Source organism: Perca fluviatilis, chromosome 7 (assembly GCF_010015445.1).
Source record: "Perca fluviatilis chromosome 7, GENO_Pfluv_1.0, whole genome shotgun sequence".
In the NCBI taxonomy this organism is placed as follows: domain Eukaryota; kingdom Metazoa; phylum Chordata; class Actinopteri; order Perciformes; family Percidae; genus Perca; species Perca fluviatilis.
The window spans coordinates 37441913-37468946 of record NC_053118.1 but is presented as its reverse complement, the minus strand read 5'-3'; the positions used below and the strand labels follow the sequence as shown (position 1 = coordinate 37468946).

Sequence of the window (27034 nt, the reverse complement as noted above, 5' to 3'; positions counted from 1 at the left end):
ACACGGACACGTTTATGTAATTTTTTTCGTGGTGGTGACCACGAACTTCAATCTAATGTATTTTAATTGGAAGCATATTTCATGATAACAGCACGACTACGGTAGAGAGTAGTATGAAAAGCCGAAAATCCGCGCAGGGAGGTTGGTTGGGGGGTGGTGGATGGGTCAAACAACACAGGACTTTCACCCAGGAGACTGGAGATTGTGTCCAACGTGTGACGATTCATCTCCCTGTTGTTGTTTTCCTAAACCCAACCTCCGTATAGATGCTTCCTATTACGTGCTGAGTGAGATAACCATGTCCGTGTACACGAATTAATAGATTAAAAATAACGTGAACATTTCACGAACTGCCGTGAGACCGTGTTGTGACATTAGTCCATAATAATGGGACTGATCTGCTGCTCTGACAGACCTGTCAGGTCCCGAGCTGACGCGGCTCTACAACTCTCCGGTTTATGAAGCTGAGAGGTTGAAACGACCGAAGGGATCCAGTTCATCTGCAGTCGGACCGTTCAGCCACTCCGGAGTCAGGTCAGTGAATATTAAGAGTTAAAGGTGCAGTAGGTAAGACTTATAAAACTAACTTTCTGTCATATTTGCTGAAACTGACCCTATGTTCCAGTAGAACTACATGAAACAGGTAATTAAAAACAAAATCCGGCTCCTCTGGTACCACCTATAGCCTGTAGTGGGATTTGCAAAAATCCACCACTCCCTGTTCAGATGCACCAATCAGGGCCAGGGGGGGGGTGTCTAACTGCATGTCAATCTCTGCTCATGCACACGCATTCATTCTCCCTTGTGGGGGGAGGGGCTTAGGAGACCGTTTTGGGCTTTAGCAGAAAGAGGGGGAGGGACTGCGAAGTTGTCGATGTTCCAATTTTTTGGCTAAGTGCTGGATCTTCACAATCCTACCTACGGCACCTTTAAACAACTAATGTGAAAGATGGAGACAATAAACTCCTTTAATGTCTTCAAACTGCTGTTTGTTTCTCAGAGTGACGCTCGACGATGGATCTCAGTGGCTCATCCATAAAGGAATGAAGTACGGCATCTCCTCTCAGACGGTGGTGACCAGAGCTGATTACATGAGTTCAAGCTGGAAGGTAAATCTTTATTATTATCTTATTGTTACAGAACATAGTGTCAGAGGGTCAAACTCTTGTGCTGTTCTGTTTTTTTTTATTTTAATCTTTGCAGGTTGTAAAAATTGGGAATTTCCAGGGAGGAAGACCGTGTAGGGACTTTGTGCGAACCGGGGGCTCCGGGATACAATTTTCTCTTCGATAACTGTCACCGGGCATCTATTCGGATGATGAATCAGTAAACATGTGTTCAGCTTTCCAAAAGGTTGAAGTTGCAGTTTGTTTGCCTTTCTGATAAACAGATAATAAAGGTGAAACCTTACAGAAAGTGTCTCAGAATTGATTCTCTCCAAAAATGTCCTGCAGTCAAAGCTTTTGTGGACTTTGAGGCTCAGAAATTGCCATAGAAGAGAGTTTACATATTCAGGCTGTGAAACAGGTTGTTGTAAAAAAAATTCATCTTTGATTTAGTAGTTTTTTGACTCTATAATGGCTAAGGAACTTTTTTGCTGACTTTTTAGAGCTTTATGTCAACCAAACTGTTAGTGAGAAACAGTGCTGAAGCACCCTTAAAAATCATCTCAGCACCCCTGAAAAATAAAGTCCTTATTATTGTGATTTTGTGAAATCATTTAGTGCTCAAACCTTATTACTTTTGCAAAACCTGATTTTAGCGATGGAATAGGATAAATAAGGAAAGGCTCAGCTCAGTTGTAGCCTAAAGTCAACAGCCTGTCTGTGATTCCCTGAACAAGGGCCTCAGCCGACTGTTCAGTCTGTGTGGATAACTTTGGGGAATTCGGTCGGAAAAGGTATGGCTAATGGAGTGAAAATTAAATCTAATCGAATGAACACATTAAGTAGGCTACAGGTGTAGTATTTTTGGAACCAATCTGTGATCCCTGTTCACAATGATGGCAATTATATCTGAATTAGCCTAGCTTAGTCACCACAGAGAATTTTGTTGTGCAATGTTATATAAAATTGCTAACTGTAGGCAAATTGTTTTTTAAAACAAGTTTTTAAAGAGTGCTATTAATAGCCTGCAGTAACGGGCGCTAAAACAGCCTAGCCCCCGCTGCAGTTACCTCCCTACCAGACACTTTCTTATTTTTAACTGTCAATGCCAATGACAAATAAATAATTTGACCTGATGGATCATCAGACTCATTCATATCAGAACTGAAACACTGGAACAGCAAACCCATAGATGGATATATGTTTCTTTTTTGAAGAAAACAGCCAGGTTCAGGTGAGAAAGTATAAGATAAGCCCTTTAACATTATCCCACTGCACTGAACAGTAACCCCATATTCACATATGTTATAAATAGGTGAATTTATAACCTTTGGTAACCTACACGATACATTCTCTGTTGATTAGTTGATTACATTTGCCTTCTGGTTGACAGCACAAAAGGAGTGAGGAGAATAGAGGGGGAGAAGGGCAGAGAGAGAAAGATGAACAAGGTGAGAAAATGGCTAGGTAGCCTCTAAGACATATCTATATATATATATATATATATATATATAGGACTATTCATATGACTACTGTGTTTTGTTTTCTCTTTTATTTTAAGATTATTTTCTAGTTGATTACAAAATGTTTTGTATGTGATTGTCAGTGATATGACGGAGGGAGGGAGATAGAGGGAGAGAGGAGGATGGAGAGAGACAGAGGAGGATGGAGAGAGAGTGGACAAAGAGAGGGACCTGGAAGAACCAGGTGAGAAAGTGGACATATATTGTACATGCAAAAACACTTAAAATATTCCATTCACATTATATTTACATATGCATTTAATGGAGGACTAGGCTCTTAAGAAAAGAGATGTTGTATCTTCCCCATCTGGTTCAGAGGCATTATTAGGTTAGATTATTCATCATTTAGCTGTATAACCATATCAGTTTCTATCAGTGATGAAAAAGTTGAAAATTAACAGGAGAAAAAAACATGAATAATCCTGTCTAAAAATATGTTAAGGCTTATTTTAACAGTTCAAGGTATGTTCAGGGGCGTAGCTCAACATTCTGGGCCCTGTAGAAAGGCATTTTCTGCGGGCCCCTCCCCGAATCCACAGCTATTAAGTCTAGCATAGTTTTGGGCCTTCCTAACACGAGAGCCCTGGGTACTCAGTCCCCCCAGTCGGGACCCCCTGCTGCAAGCAAAATTACGAATCCCACTATAGCCACGCCAAGACCCGCCCCGCTAGCAGCGCTCGATTGGTTGGGGTTAGGCATTTCACCCGCAAGTGGTTAAGGTTAGGGTTAGGGGATTGGTCAGGGATAGGACCTCTACATGTAAGCATGGACGCTCGGCCAATTGTAGTGTGGGAATGCTATTGAAGGGAGGGTCTTGGCGTGGCCATAGTGGGATTCGTAATAACGCGGCTGCAATAATCATGCTTTGTAGGTGCCATCTTTTTTCACAGCAGATGCCTTGAATCTGTTGATAGTTTGTCATAATTGCATGTCTATTTTTTTACCCAAAACTCACCAGAAGTCATGATTTAAGGGTTTAAAAAAAAATCTAGCTTAACTGCTATCAACTTCTCATTAGGGGCTCATAAAAGTCAGATCCTAGAATCGCCCCCTGGTGAGAAAGCTATATGAGACACAAATAATACAGTCAAAGGTGTTATTCAACTTTTCGGTTGAAAAACAGCATGACAAACATGTCTGGCCCTTAATATGATTCTCATTTTCCAGTGTGGCCCTTAGTGCAGTTGAGTTCAACACCCCTTGAGTTAAGGAAAAGGTCGTGGGTGGGCTTACGTTTCCCATGACACGCGGGGACAACAATGGGATGGTTGGGTTTAGGAACGGGCACGCGGGACACGATCCCCGGGTTTTCCTGGGTGAAAGTCCTGTGTTGTTTGACCCTTCCTCCACCCCCAAACCCACCTCCATACACAGATTTTCAGGCTTTCATACTACTCGCTACCGTTGCCGGCTCCTAATGCTACGTCATCTTCTCATTGACTTTACATCGGCATTGTTTTCCGTGGCGGCCACACAAAATTTTCACAAGTTCTGTGCCACCACCACATAATGAGCTGTTAACAGTTGGTGATCATTTCCGCGGAATCTGTGAGACCAGGCTGGTGTCACCAGTGTGGAAATAACAGATGAGGCCTGCCAGGTGACAAACACTGACGTTAAAAATAACAAGAGCACTGCACACATGTACGTAGTCTCAGTGACAAGAGCATTTGTTGTAAGTGGCAATCTAGATACAAGAAAAATGCCACTACAGGGAATTTAAAATGTACAGGTCCGGCATAAAGTCTATTATTAACAAGTACTTAAAGACTGTGAAAAGACTTTGGAAAGACTAAAGTGTGACACCATTTCATATCTAAAGGCAATCTGTCATATTGTCTCTGAGTTTTTAGTCTCAGACTAGAAGATTTTACTACCAAGACCAGGGCGTTTCTAGGACTTGAGGAGGTTTGGGGCTTAGCCCGGACCCATTTAAATAAACTGAATGCAATGCAAAACGGCGATTGGCTTGCCCAGCTTGTTAATAACCTGTATATGTTCATTTTAGCTGCCCAGTTTGTAGATGTTATTTAGATGGCACCAACATTTGGCCTAATCATAACTGGCCTGGCAAACCCAAAGGCCAGGGTTTTATTTCCAGATCTGTGTGGTGACTTACGGGGGAGGGGGATCTTCTAATTTTGGGGACATACATTTTTGAACATCAAACACTTCATTTCCTGCATTCAGGTGGATTTTTATGCACCTATTTATACCTTTTTTCTGAATCAATTTATGCTGGAAATATCTTTAAAGGGAAACTGTTAGGCTGGGCTGCCTGGATTCAAGCGCGAACCACGGAAAAAGGTCAGAACAGGTATCGAGGTTTATTGAACAAAAAAATGAGTGATGCAGGTGCTGGATATCCCCTGGGGCTGATAGCGGGCAGACAGGTGAGAAGCAGGGATCGAGAGAAGAACAAGGCTCGGATAGGCAGACTGGGCTTCCAGGGCTGTAGTGGGAATCTGGACACAAAAACACAAAAAGTCAAAACCAGGTTTGCAACATGTATACAAAAACTTTTAAAACAGGTATTTCAAAAACACTGAGGCTGGCCGTAGCGAGTGTACCACTTGGGTGAACGGACGATCTGGCAGAGACTGGTTGGAAGGCTGGGGTTTTAAGACAGGAGTGGTGATTGCTGGATGTGGATCAGGTTAACAGGAAGCCACAGGTGTCTTGACGAGGAGGGAGAGAAAGCCAGGAGCGCCCACACCCACTCAGCACATGACAGACAAAACAAGGGAGAGGGGAGAGAGAAAACAGACAGCACCATGACAGAAACAGGGTACAATTCAAAATATAAAAACATAATGAAATATATTGCAATAAGGCTGTCAGGCATTCTGTATTGCGTTCATCTATTTATTCTCCTTTGGATCGACTTTTCTAATTATATCTGAGTCAGCACACATGTAGCCTATAATTTACTCTTCCCTCCCCTTTGTTGGGGAAGTAACCTCCTTAAATTTGCATATGACAATTATTCACCTCATGATACATTAATTCATTTTAATGAATTAATGGGTTAAGGTTGGACTGTAATTTTTCAGATGTGTTTGAGCAAGATTTCTGCTCATGTTCAAAACTTTGTGCACATTCAAATGAAATGAAACGAATTCAATACTTGTGGGGACCCCACAAGTATACTGGACCCCATGAATATAGTTAAACAAGCCCACACACACACACACACACACACACACACACACACACACACACACACACACACACAGTGCGCCTCACTGTCTTTGGTGGGGACCCGTCATTGACATAAGGCATTCCCTAGCCCCTTACCCTAACCTTAACCATCACAACTAAATGCCTAACCTTAACCTTTACTTTTGGCCCTACAAAGCTGTCCGGTCCCCACAAGTATAATGTATTGCGCCGGGGTTTTGGACCCCACGAATATAGTTAACTTTAACATAGGCTACTGTCTGGTTTCATATTTGTCAGTCAAATTTTCAAAATACATTCGGGGCCACACTCAAAACATTCGGGGCTGAAGCCCCTCACAAAATCGGGCTGACCCGCCTCTGAGTGAACCACTCTAAAACTTCAGGGGCCAAATCGCAAAAAATACCAATGTTATGCAATATTATGCGTTCAAACTACTCAGCAGAGTCTTATAATAATAAACTTTTGCTGTGTGGAAATAACAGCGCCATCCTGCCAGGGGATTTTTACTGGTACAGTAACCAGGGAGGAGTGTCAGGACTCTATAAAATCCCACCTGAATGTCTCACTGCACTGAAACGAAAATTAAATCCAACATTTTTTCTTTCAAAGTGCTCCTGTTTGCTGTGGCTCTGACTCTGCTGGCCATTATGGTGCAGTCCTGGTCTGATGGCAGTAAGTACCTCGTTTTTTTGGGGGATTCTGCAGTAAAACTTGGTGTAAAACTGTCACAGTTTGCTGCTTTTAAACCCTTTCTGTGATATAAGTTTGTATATTGATCTGCTGCTCTGACACACCTGTCCGGTAGCGAGCTGACACGGCTCTACAACTCTCCGGTTTATAAAGCTGAGAGGCTGAAACAACCACTGGGATCCAGTTCATTCATGATCGGACCATTGAGCCACTCTGGAGTCAGGTAAGTCCTAGTCTCAATCGATGGAAGTACATTTCAGGATAAAGCCAGGGGCATCCGCGTGTGAGCCACGCACCAGATGTCCGCTTTCGCCCGTTCCTAAAAATCCCTTTATTTCGGTAAACAACAAACTTCGAGCTAGTAAGCTACACGCAAAAGTCAAGTTTTGAAGAAAACTTGGAAGGTGCAACAAGGCAGGCCTGCTCGGTTCTTTTGTGGAATGATTGTAAAGATTTACAAAGAATATGTTTAGGGGCATTTCCTCTCTAACTGAGAGGTTTTGGGGACCGATTGGTGGGATTGCTGTGGACGAAGTATACACAGAGATACACAAGTGATGGTGAACTGAAGCTTTCTGAACCAGTGAAGCTTTTAATCCAATTGTATCGAAAAAGGTTCAGTACTGAAGCTTCAGTACTGAAATATTAGATCACGACAAAAATATAACAGTTTCACAGATATTAGGCATGAATGTCTTTGAGTCGAAGAGGAGTACATTTCGGTGTATGAATTCATGGATAAATAAATAATGACATAAATAACTAAGCCTATTTGTTACCTTGCATCAATGAAAATGTCATTGCCTTATCCAAAAAATAAAACTATAAAGTTAGGATTTTGGTTGTGAACGTCTCTTGTGTTTGTAAACAAATACATACATTTTGGAGGGAAATTAATGTAGAACACATTGTACTCACGTTTCTGTGATTATATTGAGTACGTAGCCTAGAGCAACATTGTCTCCTCAGCCAAATAGGTGAGATAGGCAGTGCAGAAGGCGCGCGCCTATATGAGCAATCTAACAGACATGTAGTCTATTGCCAGTGTGGTGGTTATAGAAATTGTTTCAGTCAGTTGAATGGGACAGTGCTTTGACAGTGGCAAGGACATACTTTGGGACAGTGATGGTGCTTATGGACAATAACGCGAACAGGTCAGGGGATATTATTGTGACAAATGTTTGTGGGAATAGACATCAGATGTCATTTTTATTCAGAAACAGAATTTTTTCCACTGTTCCAGGGCTGAGCCTATTTCTTTTCTTACCTGCAATAAACTCTCTACTCACTATAAACTTACCTGCAATAAACTCTCTACTCGCTATAAACTTTCCTGCAATAAACTCTCTACTCGCTATAAACTTACCTGCAATAAACTCTCTACTCGCTATAAACTTACCTGCAATAAACTCTCTACTCGCTATAAACTTTCCTGCAATAAACTCTCTACTCGCTATAAACTTACCTGCAATAAACTCTCTACTCGCTATAAACTTCATATGAACTCTCTACTCGCTATAAACTTCATATGAACTCTCTACTCGCTATAAACTCACCTGCAATAAACTCTCTACTCTATATTCACTAACTCTCCTGACTCTCCTACTGCAACAACCCACAAATAAGCCCCTGTGTCGCACTATTTTTAAAGCTTTGAATTCAACTTCGAAGCAGTCATGTGGGTGTGTGTGTGTGTGAAACGCGGCCCGGACGTCACTGGTCACGTGATTATCTCCAAACGAATGAAGCTCCGGATACAAAGCTTCATTCCAAATTGGTTCATTTCTTCGATACACATGCCTCGAAGCAGAAGGTCCACGGGTAACATCACTATGATACACTGGTAAGAGCCAATGAGGTTTAACCATGTATCAGCTAATTTAAATAGCTCACGTTACTGGATTGTGTCAACAGTTAATATTGTAGGCTATGTGGAGTTTTCTTTGCGGGTGGAAATGTTCCACCAGAACATGTTCCTTCCCGAGACTATTTTAGCAAAGCCACGATTGTGATTGGTTTAAAGAAATGCAAACAACCCAGAGAGGCGTTATTTTGGATCCCTCAACTTCTAGGCAAGTCCCACGAAGCAGCTCGATTGGTTGGGGTTAGGCATTGACCTTGAGTGGTTAAGGTTTAGGATAGCCGACTGGTCAGGGGATAGGACCTGAACACATCGGGTTCCCTTACGTTGCGTGAAGCATGGACGCCTGGCCAATAGTAGCGCGTGAATGCCATTGAAGGGCGGGTCTTGCCTAAAAGTTGCGTGGGTTCCATAACAACGCCCCAGAGAGGTGTTTTCTCCTATCCCATGATGCATCTACGTAGCAGACCTTACTCCACAACACTGTGGAGATAGAGGTGGCAATGCAAGACTAAGTCAGTGCCACACACGCCACACACACGCTGAGCTGCCATGTTGTTAATGTAACCAGGTTCTAATCAGCCTTCAACACTACCTGCAAAAACACCTCAAGGTCTGGGATCACTACTTCAATATTTTCAGTAATGTCCTGGTTTGAGGGATAAAGATAAGATAGATATCAAATGCACTGACACTAATTTGTCTTTAGCTGTAGATGATTATTGACTTCACACAGAGAATGAAAACACAAACACAAAGTAACTCTTTGCAAGAAAATTGTATTATTGAAAATGTCCAACAATGCATATTACCATCCCATTTACCACCCCAAAATACATATGACAATAAAATATGTTCTGGCCAGAAACTACATTTTAGTTTTTGCTGCAGCAATAGGCCCTTTAATTTAGTTGTGCACAACCCGGTCGGTACCTGTTTGAGCTCAGTCTGAAAAAAAAAAAGATATTCGACACACAATCCTCCAAATCCACAGGAGGGAAAGACCTTACTGGTGAGATAGTAGAAATGGAAATCCAAACTCAGGCCTGAAGGTCCTCTCCTCCGTCGCACCCGTGCTGTCTCTCTCACAGTCCGCCACACAGTCCCACAGTACAGCTGTGTCAACAGATAAAGGTTTTCAGATACCACCATCAAAAAGAAAGAAAAAATAAATAAATCACTGTTCAGGATATTATTTCCTTTTCTTTCTTCGCCGTTTCTCCCTCTGTAACAGGTTTAGGAGAGACGACTATCAGCGCGCAGCTGCCACCTAGTGGGCATTACCGCAAAGTGTTCGCCACTGCTGAAAAGTCTTGAGAATTAAAATGACTCAAACTTAAAACAAAGTGGCATAACCTGAGCTATTTGTGTCTGATTAATAAGTGAAAATAGGAAACTCATACATACTAGTGTCTTTACTCATGTGTTATATCTGAAGGAATATTTTAGCTTCAGTTCAAAATTTGCTTGGATGAATGTACAAAATGTCCTATTATGATGACAAATATTAATCACACAATCACATCATCCCTGCTCAAAACCATCAGATTTGGGGTGGGTTACATTAACACACTAATGTGAGAAATCTGCATCTTCTCATCCCCCAGAGTGACGCGGCGATGGAACTAAGTGGCTCGTCCATAAAGGAGACAACTACGGCATCTCCTCTCAGACGGTGGTGACCCCGCTGAGACCTTGGGCTCAAGGTGGAAGGTAAATCTTTGTGTATATCCAAAAAATAGATTCATACCATCACAGATCACAGCGTCAGAGGGTCACACTCTTCTGATCTGGGTTCTTTATCTTTGCAGGTGCAAAAACTGGGAATTACGTTTTATAACATCTTTAACGTCAAAGATGTTTAAATTAACTTATTGATGAATAAAAATACTATATACAGTATTTTAGAACATTTGGTATTTATTTGAACTCAATAGATTGCAGCCTGCCATATGATATGTATAGAAATAAAAACATATAAAAAATAAATATTGAAAATAAAATTCAAATGCAAAATTAAGGCACACAAATGTAAACTTGGGTAAAAAGAAACAAAGGAAAATCTGGCCATTAAGTAGTGCAAATCTCTGTAACTATATATTAAGCCTACTGCACAATAAACAGAGCACTATCCAACTCTTAAATATTCAGTAAAGTAATAAAATGATATTGAATAATATTGAAAATATTATTGAAAATAAATATTGAAAATAAATAATATTCATTTATTCACACACTTTGCAATCAAGTGCAAAACTAAGACACACAAATGTAAACTTGGGTAATAAGAAACAAAGGAAAATCTGGCCTTTAATTAGTCCAATTATCTGTATCTGTAGAATACTGCACAATAAACAGAGCACTATCCAACTCTCTATGTAGATTAACATGTTGTTCGTTCTCAGTGAAAATTAATAATACATTAATCTATACTAAAATACTCCTCTCATCTAACGACTGAAACAGGGGTTGTAACGTAGGAGGAGAAGCTTATTGAATCTTTTGTCTGACAGTCTGTTCCTCTTCGGAGAGAAGACAAGCTTGCTCATGCTGAACAGTCTCTCAACAGGTGCACTTGATGGAGTAGCAGCATTGTAACGTAGTGAAATATTCTTGATGAGAGAAAATCCACACAGAGAGTTGAAGTTTTGTGCTGAAGATCTAATATAGTCTGCCACCTGGTTTTCTGTTGAAGAGAAGGTGTCCTCCTCATCCTCCTTAAAGGAAAATAAATCGTTCTCTTTGGCTGAATCTGTGTGATGTGAAGATGTGCTGGTACCTGGCTGTGGTTCTTCGAGGGCAATTTTCCGGCACTCTGCCAGCAAACTTGCCTTAGCCTTATCCTTTAACTCCTGTGCCAGCGAAGTTTGAATTTTGAGAAGAGTTACTGCAGCAAGTATAGCCACTTCATTTCCCAGGACATCAGCAAATCTGGTTTTGATAGCCTGAATGGATAAGAAGAATCACATTAAATGTATGTATCCACACAAATCAACAAAATTATTATAATTAGTAGTAGTAGTAGTATTTATTATTATGAGTACTACAGCAATGTTCACTTAATAAATAATAAAATATTCAATTCAAGTTCTTACTGTGACTATGGCGTCAGGAAGGTCCCCGCATTTGCAGGCCACTTTTAAGGGCTTCTGTCTTCAGCATTAATGTCTCCATCGTTGGTAGGAGTGTACCATGAAAACAGTTGTCGTCTCCCTGAAGTATATCTAAGGCCACTGTAAGGGGCTTCATCGCAGTATAGTACTTCTTCAAAAACTGGTGTTCCCTTTCTGTTATCGCTGTCAGTCCTAATTTGGAGGAGATGGTCTACCATGGATATTTCACAGATTCGAGCCAGGGCATCATAGAAGGAATTCCACGTGTTGTACAAGGTACAAGCACCTTTTCGACATCTACTAGTCTTGTTACATAGGGCAATACACTTGCCGGTAGCACTTCTGTAAACAGCCTTTGTTGCAGGTTTTGACAGCAGCCACTTGTCAACATCTGTGCATGAAATCAGGTTTAGAGTGTGTGATGCACATCTCTTGTGGGGTGGCAAAGTGATCACAACATCACCATCATTATCATCAGTTGCATGTAGAGCATCATTAATTTCTGTAAATGTCACCTCATCTTCATTGTCTTCAGAATCACTCTCCTCAAGTGGCTGGTACCTCTTAAATGCTAAAAAATTAGAGCCATTATCAGTCACTGTTGCTGTGATTTTGTGTGTTATCCCATATGTTGTGTGAATATTGTCAAGCTCAACTGCAATGGGGTCATGAGAATGATGCCCCTTAAACCGTCTGCAGGCAAGAGCTGCTTTCTCTCTTTCCATGATATTTGGATTGATCCAATGTGCTGTCACACCAATGTTACTTTTATTGTGGGCAGTCCAGATGTCTGCTGTAGTTGAAATGTACTCTAATTCCTCAAATGACTTTTTCAGCTCAATATACATTTTTTCATATTCACTGTCTATGAATTTAGTGTCTATGAAGTGTTTCGGCATGGGGCAACCCCTTCCTCCTCCTTGTATTGGTATTTTAGCAAGGATAACTCTGATTGACTCTGACTCCACAGTGGACAGGGGTAGCATGTTTTCAACAACATAACTTGCAATCAATGTGTTCAGCTCAGCCTTGGTCAGCTGTTGCTGACCAAAAAAATTCAAGCGTTGCTTGTTTTAACAGAGTGGCTCCTTTCCTTTGCTGGAGCTCACGTTAGCTGCATTTGGGCTTGGGCTAGCAGCAGCAACAAGTGAGCGAGAAGTAGTGCCAGTACTTCCAGTTCGAGAACGCTACCTTTGAATTTCCCTGGCTCGTGCCGCCATTGCGCTGTCTTGTGTTTAGCGGTAGTCAGAGTGCGCCAGTGAGACAGCGTGAGCAGGGTATCCGCCCACCCAGCCAATCATCACCATTTTTTAACGCGGTGTCATCATCCCCACCCTTGCTCTCTCCAGGTTCTGCTCTCACCTCGCTTTCCAACCAAACTGTAGTAACGCGCCACTTTACATTCTCAGTAACGATAACGGCGTTACAACGATGGGAAAAGTAATTAATTAGATTACTCCGTTACTGAAAAATAACGCAGTTAGTAACGCGTTATACTTAAACGCCGTTACTCCCAACATTGGTGGCGACCAGTGGCTCCGAATACAATTTCCTCTTCGATAACTGTCACTGGGCATCTATTCGAATGATGAATCAATAAACATGTTCAGCTTTCTAAAGGTTAAAGTTGCAGTGTTTCCTCTCCGGTGAACAGATAATAAAGGGAAACTTCACAGAAAGTGTGTTGGGCTTTTATTCCACCAGAGGGCTCCACACTCTTTCATATAGACATGAGTTTGTTCTACAACATCTTTTAAACCTGTTTCTTCTCTGCATAATGTGTTTATACATGTTTCTTTCACTGTTTCCTGTTAATCTCGATTAATATTCCTGCTGCATTAACATGTATGTTGCATTTTCCTCCTGTAGATAGCCTTTATTAATTATTTTTCAGAGATGGGGTTTGCGGCTGGGTGCATGGGGGATGAGTCTGAGGGAAGACCAGGAGACAAGGGTAAGGAGAATGCAGAAGTCAAAAGGTAGGTCAAATAAAAAGTGGCTGGATCAAACAATCAAAATAGGTACACAATGCACCATTATATAATCTCATCTTCATTCTCTTCACAGGCTATCTGCACTGAGTTTGTGCGGCTGCTCCCCTGCAGTGTCCACAGGCCGGGTGCATTCTATATTGTTATTTTTACAACTGCATCTCAGGGTGCTGCAGTCAGATTGGCAGCTGCACGCATGACCTTCATTAGCTTCTCAGGAGCAGGAGGTAGGTATCTTAATTGGCACAAATCCCTCGCCACACTTGTGCCATCCCCACTCCATAGGACAAAGTCCATCTGTAAGATAAAATACACTTTATGAACCCCCATACAGGAGATATTGATATTGTCACAGCAGCAATGAAGTACACAATATACAAAATGACACAATAAACATAGAACTAGAGCAGAAATCAGAGTTTCAGTAAAATTTTAATACCAGATGTTGATCCCTTCCATTCTTGTACTTGTAAGTACACTCACAGGTTGTGGTACTTTGCTGCTCCTGATGTTGGTGGTAAGACCTGTGGCTGAATGTAAGTACAACTGGATGTCACCTTCTCCTAGAACCGATGCTGCTGGTATTTGCTTCTTAGCATGGAAATTCACACTGCAAATCTGGTGATATACCACATCTGCTGCATGTAGATCACAATAGATCATGTGCAAGCAGAATTAGTGCTTTCCTAGTCTCTGACCATTCATCACCTCGTTCGTCACATGTTTCCGAAAGTGTCTCCTTGATATCAATCGTCCTAATTTGGTAAACTTCAGATTCCCATGGCCTCTTTCTCTTTTCCCAACTTCAGCTGGTGTGCCACAAAAGAGAGGCAGTCAGTATTGAAAGAGACCATCCCAGTAGTTGATCTTAGTGTTTGTCTCTCTTTACTTGGTTCGGAGTTGGCTGGTGTCCTTGTCTATCTGTGGTCGTCTAATATAAGAACATTGACAGTCTCAGTGTACTGTATCACCAGGTACAGTGTGAATGTTGTCTCTCCTCGTTTCACTGGCCTGGTTGATAGACAAACTTCCCTTCTCTCCAAGTGTTGACAATGACCTGCTCCATCAGCATTCTGCTTGCAAAATGACACACTGTTCATATTCCTCCATTCCTGAAAATGGACAAAAAATCCACTCAATTTAAACTATAAATGTAGACAGATAAATCTCTCTGATCCATGATGCAAAGTAAACATAACAATTAACACTGATGGCAACATACAAAGCATATTCTTCTTTACTTTACATTTATGTGAACAGTTGGTGCAGATGGGACATGTGTTTGGTGACACAACCAAGAGTGGCCTACATTAGTAATGGAGAGAGAAAAGGGAGAAAGAAACCATAAGTATAGAACAAAATAATTGTTTCTTGCTATTTCCAAATTTCACTTTCATTGTTATTTTAATTTAGCCTACTGATGTTTTGGTTTTTCTTGATGTTACTGTAGCTTCTATCTAAGCAATCTAACATGGTGACACTTTGAATCCTACTTTAACTTACATTTATGTGGACAGTCAGGTCCAGTGTGGAGCAGTATGTAGGCATATGTGGAGTAGGCATAGTCATAGTCTAGTCATAGGTCTAGGCATAGTCTTCTCTAGATTAAAGAGATAAAGTGGTTAGGGTTCTTAAACAAAGTAGGCTAGAGTAGCATGAAGATAACCACAAAACCATATTCTCTTATTCACACTTATGTAGTGATGGAAACAGGTAAGCCGGGCCTTAAGTTAACTTTTTTGACCACCAGCTACTGTGGCAGGTGGATTTTTAAATCCACCTGCCACAGTGACTTTACCAGCCAGTTTTTTCTTTGCCTCATGATCCTATCCTGTCCTATTCATGGTAGCCTACTACTGATAAGCACAACAATATCATCATCTTTAAAATGGGATGATAACATTACCAACATTACCAAAAAAGCACATCAGAGGCTTTTTTTTCTTCGGCCAGGAAATTTGGGGTAGCCTGTGGGGGATGTTACAGTTCTACTGAGCCACCATCGAGAGTGTCCGTCTTTTTCTGTTACTGTTCTGCGCTATGGCAACTCTACTGTCCAGGAGAGGTTGCAGCTGGATAGGATAGTTAACACAGCCTCAAAAATCATTGGCTGCAAACTCTCCCCATTTGTGAGATCTACGAGGCCCGTATCCACCGGAAAGGCCTAAAGATCCTACAAGATGAGACTCACCCTGTAAAGTCCCTTTTCACCACTCTCCCATCAGGGGAGAAAGTTGAGAGCTATTAAGACAAGAACCTCCCGCTTCCTCAACAGCACATACTGCAGAGCCATTCAATCTCTAAACAGCTCTCCATCTCTGTACCAGCACCTCATGAAAAAGGTTCCCCTAAGGTGCCTGTATAAATTGTACATCTCTTCACCCCGGTTTTCTAATATTCCTTTTATGCCACCCATACTAGCTGTATTTTATCTATTTATTGCAAAGTTGTGGATTTGCGCTTTGCATTCCTATGCCGCAACACGTTAAACTTTAACTTGACATCTGTTATTTTAAGCCTCCTGGACTTTCATCCAGGTATGTAGTGATTGGTGTCCCCTTTTTTATCTGCCTGTGTTAAGTGTGATCCCATGTGGGATACCATATGTGTATATATTAGCTCTATTGTTTTTGTTGTTGTATTGTGTTGGTGTCCTGTCGGCACGCCGAAGCAAATTCGTTAGCAACTTGCATCGAAGTTGTATGGCAATAAAGTATTGAATCTTGAATCTTAATTTTACAGCGCGCCCTATACGGCAACCTGTGTTCCATCACTGCAGTCTTCTGCTCTCTATGAAAACAAATGCACTTCCTAATTGAACAACTTTTCTTACACGCTCTCATGTTACATGCTGTAGATGTTTAAATGAAACGGCACCTACCGCAAGGCAAAATGTTTGGCCTTCACACATGTACACCCCGCTGCACTTCCTGATTCTGCGGACCCATATAGAGAGAGAAAAAAAGGAGCACAAATTACCGGTGTCCCTAAATAACCTCAGCCCTTCACAGAGCCATGACGTCACACCCATTACACTTATTACAGGCAAATATCATTCATTAAGATTAGGGATACACGGGTTATCGTAGGCATTGCACTGCCATGTAAGTAATTCAAGTTGATTAGTCTCGGACAGCTAACAAGTTCTTTGTTGCTGCTAGCTAAGCTAGCTAACGCACTATGTAGCTAGCTAATGAAACTATTCGCTAATCCTAAACTTGACATTGTTTCACCAATAATAATGTCGTACCACAGCTCAACACACATCCAGACGTTCAACCAACCTCCCAACGCTGATTTTCGGATTTCATACTATTCGCTACCGTAGTCGGCACTGTGATCACGAAAGATGCTTCCCATTGAAATACATTAGTTTAAAATACGTGTTGACCACCATGAAATAATCTGTTCCGTGTTGCGTATAATAGGCTATTTAGGTCTTTTTCGAAACTTTCCCCTAATGGGATTCTTTGGGGCTTGTTTTTTCTTACTCAGGACATATTGACAATACAAAATCAGTTGAGTTTGCTTCTGTTGCAATGTGTCCTAGGTTGACCCCCATTTTGGCTTGTGTTGTCTTCCCGTCAACCTTGAAAAAACACATTTTTTGCGCGTTTTGAGGCCTTTTTTTCACCCGTTTGTTTTTGCTTATTCCAACGTTTTAAATTGTAAATTTATTCGTCTACACATTTTCAGAATATTTCTACGTCCTATATTTTCTGTTATAAAACAAAAATTTAAAATGGGTCAATTGGACCCAAAGTCAACACAAGGGTTAAAATGACAATGTTATACAATGTACTACAATGAACCTTTGAGTTTCCTTCTGCTGATGTGGTGAAATCTGTTGTGTTTACTGTCTGCTGTTTTGAAATAACAACCATTCTGCCAGGTGGCAAACAGACCAACTGTGTCCAGACAGGGAGGAGTGTCAGGACTAGGTCAACGAGGGTCCGGTTCCCGGTAGAGACATACCAACAACAGGACAATTTTAACAATTTTCGCCATCTTATTCATCACTAAATTCACTTCTGACAACGTTTTAGGTGAGAAATTAACTGTTTAGATTTTAGTCTTGCAAAAACGATGCCGAATGTTCCGTTTCGGACAGGCACGCGCGGAGACCCCGAGGTAAGCTGAAGGTCTGTCAGACCGGTCTTGTAAATAAAAGGCTTTTATTTCGCCGTTGACGGTTCGTTTGTTTAAATATCACAATACATGCCCATCGTAATCATTTAAAAATAATCCCTCTGCTCCGACATCCCTTTGTTCCGACCAAATAGGCTTTTGTGGATCACCTCCCATGAGGTAAAGTAACCCCATTTGTTCAGGTCCTATCCCCGACCAATCGGCTATCCTAACCTTAACCACTCGAGGTCAATTCCTAACCCCAACCCAGTACGCGAATTGGCAATCGGGAGAGTCTGGACTTTTCCAGGCATATATGGTCGGAACAATAGGATGTCAGAGCGAGGGTTTATTTATGTCAGAAATAAAGGGGCGTCGGACTAGTGGGCTGTAGGACCAAAGGGAATTTTTCGGGTTATTCAGAGGTTGGAACAATGGAGCGTCGGAGAAATGGGCAGTGTTTGGTGACACAACCAAGATTGGCCTACATTAGTAATGGGAGAGAAAAGGGAGAAAGAAAACCATAAGTATAGAACAAAATGTGTCTTGCTTTTTGCAAATTTCACTTTCATTGTCATCTTAATTTACACTACTAATGTTTTGGTTTTGTTCATATTACTGTAGCTTCTATCTAAGCAATCTAACAGGGTGACACTTTCCTACTTTAACTTACATTTATGTGGACAGTCAGGTCCAGTGTGGAGCAGTGTGTAAGCATATGTGGAGTAGGCATAGTCATAGTCTAGTCATAGGTCTAGGCATAGTCTACTCTAGATTAAAGAGATAAAGTGGTTAGGGTTCTAAACGAGATAGGCTAGAGTAGCATGAATATAACCACAAAACCATGTTCTCTTAATCACACTAATTACAGGCAAATACTATCATTCATTAAGATAGAGATACATGGGTTATCATAGGCATTGCACTGCCATGTAAAGCCTGGTTCAGACGGCAGGATAATTAGGCCGATTTTAGCCCGATTCACCCTCCCCGACAATCTTAAGGATGCTCCGATTATCATAAAATAATCTGATCAGATATTCCTGCCGTGTGTGGTGTGTTAAGACTGCTCGCCTGCTCGGAAGGACGTCGGGACCGCTCCGATCTCAAATCGGGGATATCCAACATGTTGCATTTATTTGGCCCGATTTCTCCTTGTGTGTGGTGTCCCCCGGGGACAAACGAGCACGCAGCCTGTGTAAAATAAATAAAGTCGATGGGCATAACTACATCCACAACTGCAGTCCACCAGAGTACATGGAAACGAATATATGAACGTTTATTAATCTGTGTAATACCTAACGACATTTCTATGAGAAAAAACAAATCACCTCCATATCATGATGTAGCAAGTATAGTCCATGCTCGTTGTCTTCTTTGATCATCACCCTTTCTTTTGATAACGTTTTTTCCGGGTTAAAACCAAACTACAAACTATCGCAACTGCATCCTCTTCGTCCGCAATGATTGTTTACTCTGAAGTCACGTTTGATCTCGAGGGATTTTGCGAGATTTCCCGCCTGACCTGGGAATGCTCGGGAGTCAAATCGGTTCGGTGTGATGTGTTGATTTTGCCGTGTGCTGTGCACCACACACTGTACAACCAAAACTGTTAGACCCCTGATTTTTATCACCGTGGTTTGGGGGTCTCTCAGGATTGGAAAATCGGCCGACAATTTTAAAATCGTCCGCGTGAAGCAGGCTTAAGTAATTCAAGTCAATTAGTCTCGAGACAGCTGACAAGTTCTTTGTTGCTGCTAGCTAAACTAGCTAACACAACTGTGTAGCTAGCTAATGAAACTATTCGCTAATCCTAAACTTGACATTGTTTCACCAATAATAGTCGTACCACAGCTCAGCACACATCCAGACGTTCCCAATAAATTATAGTTGATCACCAGGAATGTTTTATTAATGCAGGTTGAATAATCCATGTAGGAGTGACAGTTTAGTGACAGTTGATTGACAGTTGAGTGGACCTTGAATGAATGACTCTGCCCCATATGGTGACATTTGTTTGCCTCTTTAGTCTTTTACTGTAAGATGTCAACAAGATGCTACGTGACATTTTCACCTTGCTATATCCAATGTTTAGATATGTTGTGGTATTTATGCAAATTAGCGACATAATGCTATTATGCAACCGTTTGCTCATGTTCCCAAAATATTTCAAAAACTTTTACATTTTAGTACAAGTATTTGTACTTCGTTACTTGACACCTCTGCATTTTACCCCTGCCATACTTTGTTCCTTCAGTACACTTTTTCATACACTGCACCTACAGTCATCACTACACCTCCTGTCTCTGTTTCCTGTGGCCAGGAGATCATTTGTTTCTATGTTAGAAATTTCCCGAGAACGCAGTACTCCCTAATTTTGTCTTATCAATTACAGCCCAGATGGCACTCTCACAGTCCAGAAGGAACAGAGACAGCGAGGTCAGCCATGACCTCGGGCCTTCTACAAATATTCTACCTAATATATTCTAGAGGTGCCAAATCACAAAAAATACCAATGTTATGCAATGTACTCAGAAGAGTCCTATGATAATGAACCTTTGAGTTTCCTTCTGCCAATGTGCCGAAATCTGTTGTGTTTACTGTCTGCTGTTTTGAAATAACAACCATCCTGCCAGATCACACTGCAAGTCTGGTGATATACCACATCTGCTGAATGTAGATCACAATAGATCATGTGCAAGCAGAATTAGTTATAAGCAGAATTAGTGCTTTCATAGTCTCTGACCATTCATTACCCGTCGCTCACATGTTCCCAAAAGTTTCTCCTTGATATCAATCGTCCTAATTTGGTAAAATTCAGATTCCCATGGCCTCTTTTTCTTTCCCAACTTCAGCTTGTGTGCCACAAAAGAGTAGTATTGAAAGAGACTGTCCTAGTAGTTGATCTTAGTGTTTGTCTCTCTTTACTTGGTTCGGAGTCTTGTTGGCTGGTGTCCTTGTCTATCTGTGGTCGTCTAGTATAAGAACATTGACAGTCTCTGTGTACTTTATCACCAGGTACAGTTACCATATTCTCTTAATCACACTTATGTAGTGATGGAAACAGGTAAGTGTCCAGAACAAACCAGGACGAGAGGCCAGTTACAAAATACAAATTAAATGTTTTCACAAAGTCTGCATCGATTAAAAACACTAATAGGAAAAGGGCCAACAGTGCCAGCGTGGAACTACACAGTAGCGACTTTTAGAGGGTAAAGTGCAATGGCATCGACACAATTACTTGATATAAATAGCAAAAAATGTTATTGCCTCTACAGTGTTTTATTGTAAGATGTAAGATTCTACAAGACATTTTCACCTGGCTATATCCAATGTTTAGATCTGTTGTGGTATTTATGCAAATTAGAGCATGCATTATTATGCACCATTTGCTCATGTTGCCAAAATATTTCAAAAACTTGTAATACATTTTTGGTTTGTCTTGATGTAAGTAATCAACTCAATAATGGTCATGGTGATATCTAAAGGTTAAACATGTTTGCCTATTCACATGAGAAAACGTATGAATAGGCTATATTTGGGTCTTTACGAAACATTCCCCTAATGGTATTTTTCTGGGCTTTTTTCTTACTTAGGACATATTGACGAAACAAAATCAGTTGAGTTTGCTTCTGTTGCAGTTTGTCCTAGGTTGACCCCCATTTTGGCTTATGACTGTGGTGCCAAATCACAAATAAATACTAATGTTATACAATGTACTGAGAAGAGTCCTATGATAATGAACCTTTGAGTTTCCTTCTGCTGATGTGATGAAATGTGGTGTGTTTACTGTCTGTTGTTTTGAAATAACAACCATCCTGCCAGGTGGCAAACAGACCAACTGTGTCCGGACAGGGAGGAGGGTCAGGACTCTATAAAATCTCACCTGAATGTCTCACTGTACTGTGACTGAAACAAAGTAATCCAACATGTTTTCCTTCAAAATGCTCCTCTTTGCTGTGGCTCTGCTGGCTGTTCCTGTGGAGTCTGTATTTAGTAAGTACTTTGGGGTTTTTGGAGGATTCTGCAGTAAAATGTGGTTTAAAACTGTTACAACTGTATGCTGCTCTGGGTGCTTTCACAGCTTACCTGTAGGGCTGCCCCCAACCCTCGATTTGTCGTGTCATCAGCATCAGCATCTGCTGATTGTGATATCTGTTCAGGAAGCTATTCTTTAAAGGACAATTCCGAGCAAAGTGAACCTAGGGGTTAATAACATATGTGTTTCGAAACGTAACGCCTCTCTGGGATATGTTTTCATGCTAATCGAATATGTCTGTAGCTTGAAACTAGCTACCGCAGACCAGGGATTAGCTGCTAACGCTAGCTTTTGGGGCAGAGGGTTAATCGTTACTTCTACACCAATAACAAGGCCCAAAATATCACCACACCACTTCTACAGTAGCATAATGAGGGTCACTACATGCAAACTGAAGCATTGAGAACTTTGTAAGTGTACAGACAGTTTATTAAAAAGATAGATTATAAAAACAGTAGCGCTAATGTTTACATGTGGCGCCATCTTGGATAACAGTCATGACTGTCTGTACACTTACAAAGTTCCAAACTTCTACTACTTGAGCGGACTGATATGCTCGCAGCACCTGAGAAGCCCTGTGTTGAGGAGCAGAGAGTAGCAGTGCTTCGCCTTCTGAGAATATAGTTCCCGGTTTGTATACGGTTAGAAGATGGCTGTGTGTCATGTGACCTTGTTATTGGTACACGCTGTGACTCTACAAATCACACCATGTAAACAGGAACATGTTGGTGTTATTTTGTCACTTATTGGGAGTAGTAGGCTAGATGGAGCTGGTTACCTCCAGGATCTGTGCTAAGCTTAGGCTAGATGGAGCCGGTACCTCCAGGATCTGTGCTAAGCTAGGCTAGATGGAGCCGGTTACCTCCAGGATCTGTGCTAAGCTAGGCTAGATGGAGCCGGTTACCTCCAGGATCTGTGCTAAGCTAAGCTAGATGAAGTCGGTTACCTCCAGGATCTGTGCTAAGCTAGGCTAGCGGTGAGAGATGAGAAGGGTATATATAGACTTATCTAACTCGGGATACGCCGAATAAGACAAAGTCTCAATAAGTCGGTTTGTTCTTTTAAAAACTCTCTCTGTTTCTTTTTATTTTTAAACAGGAGAGAGGGAGAGGGACTACGTGCCCAACCATTATGGTATGTATGGACTTGTCTAACTCTGGGGGATATGATGAATATAACAAAGTCCCAATTAGTCGGTTTAATCCTTTCCAAACAGGACACGAACTCTGGTCTCCCGGGTTAAAGTCCTGTATGTTTGTTGTGTAATGTGTAATTCATGGCTCAATTCAGACAGGATCAAAAGATTATTTGTCTCTCCCCGTTCACTACCGTACGTATTTTTTCAGAAATAATGTCCCATGGTTGTCCACCAGAAGAGGATAGACTTCACCTCTATAGAAACAGTTTTCTTCGTTGAGCTCTTTTGGCGTTTTTCCACTACATGGTACCTGCTCGACTCGCGTGCGCGCTCGACTCGGCGGCCGCGCCGGTCGCCCGTCTCCTTTTTCCATTGCAGATTTAGTGCCGCCTCATGCGTGAGGCGAGTGTGGCTGGTCGTCATAGTGACGCCGCAGGAAACTGCCCGTGACATAACGCGACACAAACACAGAGAACGTGGAAGGTGTGTTGTTTTTGATTCTCGGCATGTGGCTGTTTGCCAGAAAACACATTTAGTTTTCAAAGAAGCTGGAGGCAGCAAAAAAAAATACTGCTAGCTAACTATTTAAAAATGGCGGGTTTGTTCAGGACACCCCGGCCGGCCACTAGTAATGATGACGCAGTGATTAGTGACGATTCTCTCCGACCAATCAGTAGTCTGCAGGTTTTCACGTCACCTTTTGGTATCGCCTCAGCTCACTCGGAACCTCGACAGAGGTGGTGCTAAATAAAGTACCTGTTGGCAGGTACCAGGGACTTTTATCATAATGGAAAACAAAAAAAGGCGAGTAGAGTAGAGTCGAGGCGAGTCGAGCAGCTACCATGTAATGGAGAAACGCTATTAGTAACTCCAAAGAACATAAATACAATCCACATCAGAAGTATTAAAGTGCTGACCACGTGGGTTCTGGTGATGCAGGGTGACAATCCCCCTCTTGAATAGTTTGTAAAAGTTTGTGTGAACAGGAACCAGACCAGAACTAACGTATCTTTTCTATCTCTCCTTATTCTGGACTAAGAGGACCCAGCGAAATGGTCATGTATAAAGAACGGCCAGATTTACCTCGTTGTTCACCGGATTTTGACGATTTTGGTGTAGATTCATTTGATCTAGACTACGATTCTCCAGTTGTAATGCGTGCTGACAGGGTGGTAACGACCAGTAAGATCCCTCAGATTCTGCGTATGGACCAATCAGCCACTTTGGAGTCAGGTCAGTCCAAACAATCTGAAGTAAAATATAATATGAACCATGAAGATTAGCCCCTTGTGTTGTCTTCCCATTGACCTGCAACTCTGTGTTTTTCTGGGTCGAAATTTCAACATTTTGTTCTTTTTCTACTCTTTTCACCACATTTTTGTCACTTTTTTGGCATTACTTTTTTAAATTATGTTTATGACAATTTGTTATCAAGTTCTTTGTCTCTTTTCTGATGTTTTAAAAAAAAAAAAGTCACTTTTTTGACAAGTTTTTTTGCCACCTTTGTTGATGTTTATGATGTTTTTTGCTCACTTTTCCCGATTTTTTGTTTTGTCACTTTTTCCGTTTTTTTTTTGTTCACTTTTTTCAGCATTTAAAAAAAATTTGTTTTTGTTGATTTTTTCCCTGCATTTTTGTAGCTTTTCCCAACATTCTTTCATAGTTCTGATATAGAAAGTTAGTGTAAACGGGTAAAGTTTGGACCCAAAGACAACAGGAGGGTTAAGTAATATGGGATCTTATTATTCATAATATGAAGGATGAAGATTAACCACTTTAAATGTTGTTTGTTTCTCAGAGTGACACTCGAGGATGGATCTCAGTGGCTCATCCATAAAGGAAACGTCAACGGCACAGACCCTCAGATGTTGGTGAGCCAAGGGGACAAAATAAGCTCAAAGTGGAAGGTGAAACAGGACTCAGTTTCAGAGGTCTGTATGTATGAAAGCCCGAGAGGCACAGCAGCTAAAAATTAAATCTGGTCTTACATTGTCTAAGTCTCATCCAAATTGACACTGACGCTTGCGCTGCTTGGCTAAATATGTCTTTTGTACATATAAACATAAAACAGACTCAGGGTCTCATCTTGCACCTGGTGCAGTACAGCAAAGCTTCGACGAAGGTGTCTTTGCTACTGTAGTTTAAGACCGACACAGTTGTCAATTTCCAGTCCAGCGCCCGCATCATTCAAAAACAAATGCACCTGTGCCCCATCTGTGGCCCATGGGTGTGCTGGTCTTACAGGGAGGTGTGTTCAGGTGCATTCTGGGCGCTGCTGGTCTTACAGGGAGGTGTGTTCAGGTGCATTCTGGGCGGCCTGGTCTTACAAGGAGGTGTGTTCAGGTGCATTCGCGTGCGTGGTCTTACAGGGAGGTGTGTTCAGGTGCATTCTGGGCGTGCTGGTCTTACAGGGAGGTGTGTTCAGGTGCATTCTGGGAGTATTGCTATCTTGAGGCAGCGGGAAGTGATCGCGCCATTGACCAACAAAAACCTGGTCTAAAGTCAATAACGCAGCATTTCATTGTTATTTTAACAGAGCATTAGTAAAATGCTCCTAGGCTCGTGCACAGCGCACACACACTATGCTTGTTACACACACAGGGACGCACAGCAGCACACACACATGCAGAAGATTACAAATAAAAATATTAATCCTCCATCATAATAGCAATGCTCCAAGGTCCAAACGCGCCTGGCTTTTAAAGGGAATGGGAGATGATCTCTGATTGGTTGATTGCATGTTACGCCCAAAACACACCTCTGATTAATGAAGACACTAAGTACAACCCTTTAGAGCCAGGCGCCCGGCACCAGGTGCTGCATGCTGTGCGCTTAGATCGTTAAAATAGGGCCCCGCAATGGGTTTTAATCCTTCTCTCTTTGTGTTTTTTTCTCTGCAGACGATGGAAACCAGAGAGTTTAACGGGAGAAAGAGCGGGCCTGACTTCGTGAAGGCTGGAGGAGACACTTATGACATCCACCGGGCCAACTGTCACCATGCAACAGACGCCATGATGAATCTGTAAACATGAGCTCTTCTGTTTGCTCTCTGCTGAACAGATAATAAAGGTGAAACCTCTCCGAGGGTGTCGTGTGGTTTATATTCCACCTGAGGGCTCCAATACAGGCTCATAGTTGCTGTCTCCAAATCAAATTTGTGTTTTTAACGTACGTATGTAATGGATGGTTGAGTTTGTGTATTGTCTCTGGTATATTGTGTATTAAGTTTCCTGCATTTTAAAGGCCTATAGGGACAGCATTGCAAATTAAGGCCCTGACAAACCAACCTGACAGTCAGCCCGAGCGTCTGTCGCCCTAGTTTTTCCTGCGTCCTGCTCTGTTGGCACTTGTCACCCCTTGTCAGTTTGCGAATCAGTGCACAAGAAGTATATGGGATCAAATAGGGTCAGGGTCATAAAGAATTTTGCTTGTAAAAACGTTTTGTAGCTGTAGAATAATTTGTGCATGTGTAAAACCGTTTGAAAAAAAGTGAAATATTCTGAAATTTTAGGGGTGCCAAATCACAAAAAAATACCAATGTTATACAATGTACTCAGAAGAATCCTATGATAATCAACCTTTGATCTTCCTTCTGCTGATGTGGTGAAATCTGATGTGTTTACTGTCTGGCTGTTTTGAAATAACAACCATCCTGCCAGGTGGCAAACAGATTTTTACTGGAACAGACCAACTGTGTCCAGACAGGGAGGTGCGTCAGGACTCTTTAAACCCACCTGAACGTCTCACTGTGACTGAAACAACGATTATAATCCAACATGTTTTCCTTCAAAATGTTCCTCTTCGCTTTGACTCTGACTCTGCTGGCGTGTACTGTGCAGTCCTGGTCTGATGGCGGTAAGTACTTTGGGTTTTGGGGGTGTGGGTTTGCTGTAAAATGTGGTGTTAAAACTGTTGACATACAACCCAGTCTCACGACAGTTCATGAAATGGTTATTTAATCTCTTGATTCATGTACACGGACACGTTTATGTAATTTTTTTCGTGGTGGTGACCACGAACTTCAATCTAATGTATTTTAATTGGAAGCATATTTCATGATAACAGCACGACTACGGTAGAGAGTAGTATGAAAAGCCGAAAATCCGCGCAGGGAGGTTGGTTGGGGGGTGGTGGATGGGTCAAACAACACAGGACTTTCACCCAGGAGACTGGAGATTGTGTCCAACGTGTGACGATTCATCTCCCTGTTGTTGTTTTCCTAAACCCAACCTCCGTATAGATGCTTCCTATTACGTGCTGAG

The 27034-nt window shown here is 41.6% G+C and overlaps 1 long non-coding RNA gene across 1 annotated transcript; it reads left to right on the top strand.

The window, feature by feature from the left end:
- Positions 1–21439: 21439 nt before the first annotated feature.
- On the top strand, positions 21440–24648 carry LOC120562173. The gene is made up of 4 exons (XR_005639705.1): positions 21440–21591; positions 22733–22768; positions 23812–24005; positions 24571–24648. It is a non-coding gene; the product is annotated as an uncharacterized LOC120562173 (long non-coding RNA).
- Positions 24649–27034: the final 2386 nt, after the last annotated feature.